This window comes from Bos javanicus, chromosome 15 (genome assembly GCF_032452875.1).
Source record: "Bos javanicus breed banteng chromosome 15, ARS-OSU_banteng_1.0, whole genome shotgun sequence".
Taxonomy (NCBI): Eukaryota; Metazoa; Chordata; class Mammalia; order Artiodactyla; family Bovidae; genus Bos; species Bos javanicus.
The window spans coordinates 25,337,485-25,345,994 of record NC_083882.1 but is presented as its reverse complement, the minus strand read 5'-3'; the positions used below and the strand labels follow the sequence as shown (position 1 = coordinate 25,345,994).

Genomic DNA, 8,510 nt, shown 5'->3' with positions numbered 1-8,510 from the left:
AGGATTCCCAAGTAGGCTCCTAGATGGTCTTTCTGATTTCCCTCTTGTCCCTTGGAGTCTATTCCCCACCCAACAGCCAGAGAGATCTTTTATAATACAAAGTTACGCTATTCTCTGCTCAAAACCCTTAAATGGTTCCCTATTACTCTTAAGATTTCTTGCCAAGGACCCTAAGGCACTATATGACTTTGTGTCTGCCTAAGTCTTTTACACTAGTTTTACCCTAGCCAGAGTCTCAGGGTCTTGGACACAGTGTTCCTTCTGTTTGGAACACTTTCCATACTTCCTCTACCCACTGGACCTTGGCCTAACTCATTCCTATACATCTTTTGAGTCACAATGTAAGCATCATTTCCTCTGGGAAGAATTCTGAGATACACACTCACCCCCAACACACACAGACATCAAAATGAAATCCCATATGACGTGCTCACATGGACTATTGCATTTCTTTGTAACCCATATCAAAGTTGTAATCAACTAGTTGTTTGGTCAAACAAGGCTTGATATTTATCTTTTGCCCTGGACTATAAGCTGGGGAGAAGCAGAGATGAAGTCTATCTCATAGCTGTTTGCTGAGCTGCCTGCATGTTATCACAGCAGACACTGATATAATCTCCATCAGGGCATTTCAATCTCATTACAAATCAAAAAAATACATCATTTTATTAAACCCATTACAGGAGTAAAATATGAAGCACAGAGGTTAGATGTTACCTCAAGTCCAGTAGTCATGTATGGATGTGAGAGCTGGACGAAAAGAAGGCTGAGTGCTAAAGAATTGATGCTTTTGAACTGTGGTGCTAGAGAAGACTTTTGAGAGTCCCTTGGACTGCAAGGAGATCAAACCAATCAATCCTAAAGGAAATCAACTCTGAATATTCATTGGAAGGACTGATGCTGAAGCTGAAGCCCTAATACTTTGACCACCTGATGCAAAGAACCGACTCATTGGAAAAGACCCTGATGCTGGGAAAGACTGAGGGCAGGAGGAGAAGAGGGTGACAGAGGATGAGATGGTTTGATGGCATCATCGAATCAATGGACATGAGTTTGAGCAAGCTCTGGGAGATAGTGGAGGACAGGGAAGCCTGGTTTGCTGCAGTCCACAGGGTCCCACAGAGTTGGTGATGACTTAGTGACTGAACAACAACAACCACAAAGTCATACAAGGTAGCAAAGGGTGTGTAGTCTGGCTCCTGGGTCCTGCTTTTTATCACTGGGGTATGCTCATGCAGAGGAAGGATAATATTCATTTGTGGAAATCAAGGAGGAGAGAAGGGAGGGAGAGAGGGAAGGAGGGAGTTAAAGAGGAGGGTGAAAAGAAGGAAGAAATAACCAGCCTAGAAATAGTTGCAGAATTAACCAGTGGCACCAGGCATGGTGGGCTGCCGTCTATGGGGTCGCAGAGTTGGACACGACTGAAGTGATTTAGCAGCAACCAGGCATAATCCCAGGGACCCAGTTCTCAACTCAGGGAGGTACCCATTCCTACTTACTGCAATGTCTTTAACACTCCCAGGAAAGATCCCAGCCTTGTGATTTTTCCTAGATACGCTTCTTTACAGAACAAGTATAATCTAAGGATGTGTCTTGAGAAAGTTAAGACAGTTTTTCTCTCTCCATTCTTTGCCTTTATCCCAACTTCTAGCCCCCTCACTTCCTGCAATAAACTGTGCAGCGCGGTGTCCCAGTGAACAGTGAACCCACACAGAATCTCTTAATTTTGGGATGGTAACACAGAGATGTTGGAGAAGGAAATGGCAACCCACTGCAGTGTTCTTGCCTGGAGAATACCAGGGACGGGGGAGCCTGGTGGGCTGCCGTCTATGGGATCTCCCAGAGTCGGACACGACTGAAGCGACTTATAGCAGCAGCAGCAACACAGAGATACCCAACAACTGCCAGACACTGAGCAAATTACTGTCTCAAAGAAGTTTATAGTTTTGACATTAGATCTCACTATTTCCTTTCTTTTGGGTCATATCTTTATGAAAGTGGGTTTTCTGAAGTTGATGTGATAAAAAGCAAGTACTACACGAAAATCAATGTGGAACAAAAATTGAAGGCAGCAGTGTCCAAGGCTTGAGAAGTTGGGTGGTGCTCAACAGGGGCACACATCCCACTAGCAGATAATTATGAATATTTAAGAATGAAATGAAAATGTTTTTCCTTTTCATTTATGTATGTATTTTCAAATAGCTATTGAGTTGTCAGGACATTAATACTTACTACATTGTTTGATCTTAACTGTTTTAAAGATCGAACTGTTACTTCTCTTGACCTCTGGGTACCATAAAAAACTACTGAGACCAAAGATATCATGAATCAAGAAAATACGGGAATCTCTAGGGTAGGGGTTCCAAGGGATTGGTGTTGGGATTGACATACTAATAGGGCAGAGAGGGGAATGACCTCTCCCCTTAAAGAGGACCACCTCGGATAGGATTCAATTGTGCTCCAGGGTGATATCGTCTTGGCAGATTACAGTACCTTCCAGTGAGTTAAGGGGGAAGGGAAGAAGCAGGCCGACTGGGGACCACGCCCACCGGCTCTCCGCACCAGGCTCCTCCCTGGACAGGTGCACACCCATGGACAGGCAGACACCCTGAGGCTTGAAGGATGGGCGTGTAATTGACAGTGTCTCAGCTGCCCTCAGAAAGCACTGCCTTCAGCCAGGGGTCTCTCCATCTCTCCACAACAGCAAAGAAAAGCCTCTTAACTCCCTGTGCTTCAAGCAAGGCCTTCTGTTATCAGCACCGATGCTAGCTCGGCCGCCTCCCACTCCAGAGAGCTCAGTGGAAACAGCCTTGGCGGGTGGACGACACGGGCAAAATGACAAGCGCTGTTAAATGCAGCAGCAGGTGGTTGTGACGCGTGCTGAGGACCTTCCTTCTCTTGGGTTCCCGGAGCCTTCTCTCTTCTGTGAGAAGAACCTGTTCCTTCTCACAACTCCCCCCTGTGGCTGCCAGGGGGGCCACAGCGTGCCTCCCACATCCAGAGGCTGCCGTGCGGTTCTGGTCCCCTGAGGCCTCCCAGAGCAGAGGCGAGAGATGGCGGGTACTCCGGGCCCTCCTAGTGGGTCTTCTCCTTCAAAGCGTGGGACCTCCCCGACAGGGAGACCAGGACTCACCAGAGGGGAAGCTTTGGGTTGATTTAGGTGCCTAACCACTCACTCATTCCCAGGCGCCAGGCACCGTTCATCTTTCTCAGCCCCTTCTTTCCGACAGCTCCAAGACACCCTGCCCTAGACGCCAGGTTTACAGCATTTGTAGTCTCTCAGTAGTTTCTCCTGGTGCCCTGCACATCTGAAAGGTAATAAATGGAGAGAGTTGAGTGATTGGGAGCTGGCAGAGGTGTCTGCTCAGCCTCCTACCACAGCTCTCTCCCTTCTCCAGCCCAGAAGGGCTTATAGAGAGCTGTTCAGATCCTCATTCTCTTCTCCCCAACCTTGAAGGCCCTGGGTCTAACCAAGGGAGGCAAGCCCAGGACAGCCTCTTACCCTGCACTGCCCCAAAGCTAACGGCCATCTCTGTCTCCCCACCTGGGAGGTGCAGATCTAGAGGGAAGTGGGAAGGAAAGGAGAGACAGATGGGGCAGTACCTGCTGGGGACTGCCCATTCTGGTGGCCCCAGCAGCCTGCGTTCAGGAGACCTGTGGTTGGGCAGCTCCCCAGAGCGGACCTGCTACCCAGAGAATCTACCTCATTTCATCAGAGCCAGGGACGTCTGTCTCCAGCTGCCATATCGTCAACCCCCCAGCTGTAGGACTTACTATAATTTCATACAGTTCTGTAGACAGATATTGAAAAGGCATCTGGAAAAATTGATAGCATATCAAGGCAAAGATTTCATAAAAGTCATTTTTTAAATGTCCAGCCATAGGTACTAGCTAGCATGCAGTCCTCACAGACACATGTTCAAGGTCCCCAAAGGCCTTTTTCCTGATCTCAGAGCGCCCCCTTTGGAAATGAGGCTCCTACTGCAACTGGCCTGCAGCCTTCTCTGCTCACGTTTGAGCTGGGGGAAGGCAAAAGAGAAAGGCCAGGGAGGAGGAAGGAAGAAGGGAGGAGGAGCTGGGAGAAGGGGGCAAGGGCAGAGGGAGAGGGAGCTGACCTCCAGGGGTCACGTGGTTACATGTTCTTATGTGCTGAGAACACTCAACATGTGTGACCTCATTACAACTCGCATGCAAAATAAGCCCCCGGCCCCAGTTTAATAACAGAGACACAGAGAGACCAAAGGACACAGGAAGGGTGGTTGTCGGGGCCAATGGTCCCCAAGATGACCAAGTACATGCTCTTTGGTTAGAGAAAACTGTGGCTCCCTTCTCACCTCTCTCCGGCTTTCAAATTCTCCACTGAAATCACAATGAGAAGGAACAACCATGTTCAAGGAACTAATGAGAAGTTTCAGGGGGTTTGACTGCAGGTGGAGAGTACACTTGAACTAACAATAGTCAAGGGCAGAACTCACAAATACACCCTTTTCCCTGCAGTTTCGTCTTGTTTTGCTTCCTCCCGAGAGTCTCACAGGTGGCAGCCTCCAGGGCAAGAAAAGAGCCCTGGGTTTGGAATCAGACACCTGCTCTGGCACGTCGGCTTAGGCCTCAGCAGGGTTTGGCCAGTAAGGAAAGAAACTGTTAGGGTTCTGGTTTTGGGGAGGGGAGGGAAGCCAGGAGGCTGTTTCAAGGGCTGTAGAAGCAGTATCTAGTGATCACACAAAGAGGAGCAGGGAGCTAATCCAAAGTACAGGGAGAAATCCAGGATCCTAGGGTAAGAGGCCAAGTCAGGAGCCAGAGGGTGGCCGATTTTGGAGCTAGAAACAGGAGAAGAGAAATAAAAAGGGCAGTTCTCCAGAAGGGAGACCTCTGTTGAGTCAGGGGCAAAAGGGGAGCTCTTATCTGGAAGCATCTTAAAGATACGTTCCTTTGAGTGGGTCTGGGGATGCAGAGAGCCAGAGGAAGATCTGTGAGTGCTCAGGATGCAGTGGGGGTACACAGGGTGTGAGCTTGACCTTGAACCCAAAGCTTTCTTTTGGAGTCTCTTTTGAAGGAGTCTGGGATGAGAACAGAGGAAGTCGTGCGCTAAGGTATCTCTTTGGCAGGAACGTTGCTTCCCCGTGGACCTGTGCTTGAGTAGAAGCCCGCTCCCCTATTTCTTTCATGGCAGGGAGCGAATCTGCAGGGTTAGTGAGCCTGAGATCACTTTATTCATCCCTCTGCCTCCATGCCCCACTGCCTTCCAGTCCTTTCAACCACACCAGAGTCAATTCTACTTTGAATATGAGAGAGGGTTCAAAAGAGATTTCTGTGCTTGTCCTTCCCAAATAGCACTCTGGAGAGTCAGAAGTAGAGGGAGAGAGGCCGGCTTTGGCTCAACGATGTTGTGATGAAGGGAGACAGGAGATTACACTGGTGTACAAGGGGTGAGCCTGGAGCTCGACCCCTGCTCCTCAAAGCACTGAACCCCTGATTCTGTCTGATGACTATCTTCATGAGCAAGCATGTCAGTGGGGTTGGGCAGAGAAGGCAGGTCTATTTTTATAGGGGCAAGAAATTGGGGGTACTTTTTTAGAAGGACTTTGTTGAGGAGTCAGACATGAAAGAGTTTGGACCCTCCCTCTTGCCCTGCCTAACCTGTGAGCTGATGTGATCTCTTGTAATAGAATAACTATGATAAAACTAAGGTCACTATTGGAACCCTAGGTGGGCAACTCAATATTTCAAAGAAGAAAAACACTATTTCCAAGCCCTAGTCACTCAGAAACTTGCCTGTCAAATGCGAGACAATGTTGAAAACAGTTTATCATCCAATGTCTCCCAAAAGAAGGGTCACATGAGGATTTCCTATCAGCATTTAAAACAAAGACATTATTTATGCCCTAAGAATAGGGGCTAGTGGGGAAGTGCGTTTCTCTCTTTTAAATGATGAAAACAATGTTTATTTTTTGCCTTAGCTACCAGGGAGCTCCGATTAGATTTTGTGTTAATTGTGATAAACATGCTGATTAATCCTTTGGATGACTATGTTTGTTAGTCTTCAACTCTGGTTTCCCTCTTTGATTTCTCTTTCTTTATTTTTGTAGGTGTCCTTTGTTTAAACTGTTCAAACCATTTTTGGAAAGAGGTAGACATTTCCATAAGGGACAGCACACTGCTTAATGCACATTCATGGCCATAGCTGGGTAAGCCACGCAAAGAGTACATTCTTTTGGCAGGAACCCACATTACATCAGCACTGTCTTCAGAGATAAAGACCAGTCTTCTGTGTTCCTCCCCTGCCTCTTCCCCTGCCACCACCCTCACAAGGACAAAGTGTCGAGGGCATTCTTTAATCTCCTCGCTTTTAATTGGTGAGAGAAAGTAGTGCCACTCATCAGTGCTCTAAGTTGGAGGGATTTAATTAGATCTAATGACCAGATAAATGGAGAATTCTGAGCAAGGACCTTTGGGGACTGAATGGTGTGAAGAGGATTATGTTGTTATATTTCCCTGTTCTCCTTCCTGTGGCCACGGCCACAACGGAAAGAGAAGCCGGGCACTAACAGCAGTCAGATGTGGACACTATTGGTGGGGAGAAGGTCATCTCTGAGCCCTGGTGGAGAAGGCATTCGGAGCAAAGGGTGAGGTGGGAGTGAGCTCTCTGGAGTATCCGACATTTGACTACCTTGCCTGAGTCATTCTCACGCTCTGGCGGATCCTGTCTTCCACTTGACTTGTTTCCCAGGCTTTCTATCTGCCTGTGACCCTGGCATCTTTCTCACCCATGAGAAGAGCCACAGCTTGGCCCTAGAATGGGTAGATGTGTTCCCTTGTCAGACTGCCCATGTACAGCTGCTAAACCGACCTGTCCCCTTCTGACAAGTTGCCTTTATCTAGTCTGAGCGGGATCATTTTGAATATCCACGTGCTGTCACTTAGGGCCTGGAGTGTCAGATTTCTCCCCCTTCCAAGATCATCTGTCACAATGACTAGGGTATTGTGGTCCTAACAGCCCTGAGGGAAAGTTCTTCGGGCTGAAGGGAAGCATGGGGGAGAAAGGGATTGAAGTCTGTCGGCAAATACTCCATATCTGACTCATTCTCAAATTGCGAGTGGGGGAAGGGGTGGTGAATTCTTCCCTAGAGAAAGGTCAGTTGAAGCGGTGAGGCTTAAGAGGAGGAGAAAGAGCTTTTACTGAAGTTTCATCATAAGTTCAGCATTTGGTCAGATACTCACACCTGTCATATCACTTCATTTCTATAAAATTACAGCCTGGTACCTGATATGTCCTCGATAAGCATAAGATGAATAATTGAATTTTCCAGAGAGGTTACCACTATCCTTATCAGACAGAAGGGAAAACCAAAGTTTCAGAAAAATGAGCAATTTGCTGAAGTTTACTCACCAGGGGAGCTGGAATTTGAGCTGAGGTCATTTTCTCTGATGTCAGCAACACTCTCTTTCCAGTTTGACATGAGGGCAAGACTTTGACCACAGCCCTTTCTGGGCTGTCTCCAAACCACAGTCCCTTCAAACGAGGCTTGTGTGTGGTTTGATGTCATTAGATCTCAATTTGCTCACTGGTAAAATGGACTGGCTGGGGCTTTGTGCCAATGCTTCGTGACGAAGGACATAGCCACTGTTTTCTGTTTGTTGTTTTTTCCCCCAGAGATATGGTAAAGCTGAGATAATTTGTATGGAGGCTGCCTCTCCTCTAAATCCAAACCCCACACTTCATGATAAACAGCATTAATGTGATAGCTCTATGTATTATATATGGCCCCCTGAGCCAGGAGATAGATTTACACATGTGCTAAATATATTCCACCAGTGCCTCGGAGTGATGCTTTGTATCAGTGGCTCTGGACACCTAGAAGCAGCAGCTCAGGTCATTAAGAAAACACACACACACACACACACACACACACACACACTGCAGCCATTCTAGGAACACAGAACCAACAGGAGACAGATGGGGAGGACTCTGGCAGGAAGGTCTCACTTACAAATACAAATGACAAATAACTTCTTGTTCCAACTCTCTGTTCTTAGAGATAAAGGAGCTGTCAGGGTTATCTTATCCCTTTACTTCTCAGAATTATTTAAATGAAAGTAGAGTTCAAGGCCAAATTATTTGAATTGGCTACATTTCTGGTTTAGTTTGGCCATGGAAAGACGTCTGTGGTTTTGAAGTTGAAAACATGCCAGTCGCTGAGCCCCATGCTATGGTCCAGGGGTTCCTAAAATATACTGATCATCCTTCCTCAAGATAATTGTTACCTTTCATCGAGTATTATGTCCCAGGGCCTATATACCAAAGGCTTCAAATCAAAGATCCCATTGACTTCCCACACCAATCTTACAAATTTTAATCGGCCCATTTTACAGATGAGAACATTGAAACTTAGGAAACTAGTAACTTGTCCACAAACATGCAACTAGCTAAAATCAGCAGAAAAAAGGTATGAACCCAGGACTGCCTGAGTCTTAACTACACAAGACCACAGATTTCAGTGAGATGTGTATTA

At 47.0% G+C, this 8,510-nt stretch overlaps 1 long non-coding RNA gene across 1 annotated transcript; it reads right to left on the bottom strand.

Moving 5' to 3' along the window:
- Nucleotides 1-647: 647 nt before the first annotated feature.
- Nucleotides 648-7,906, bottom strand: LOC133261769 (uncharacterized). The gene is made up of 2 exons (XR_009741132.1): nt 7,388-7,906; nt 648-3,308 (listed from the first exon to the last, which is right to left on the bottom strand). It is a non-coding gene; the product is annotated as an uncharacterized LOC133261769 (long non-coding RNA).
- Between the last annotated feature and the right edge of the window lie 604 nt (nt 7,907-8,510).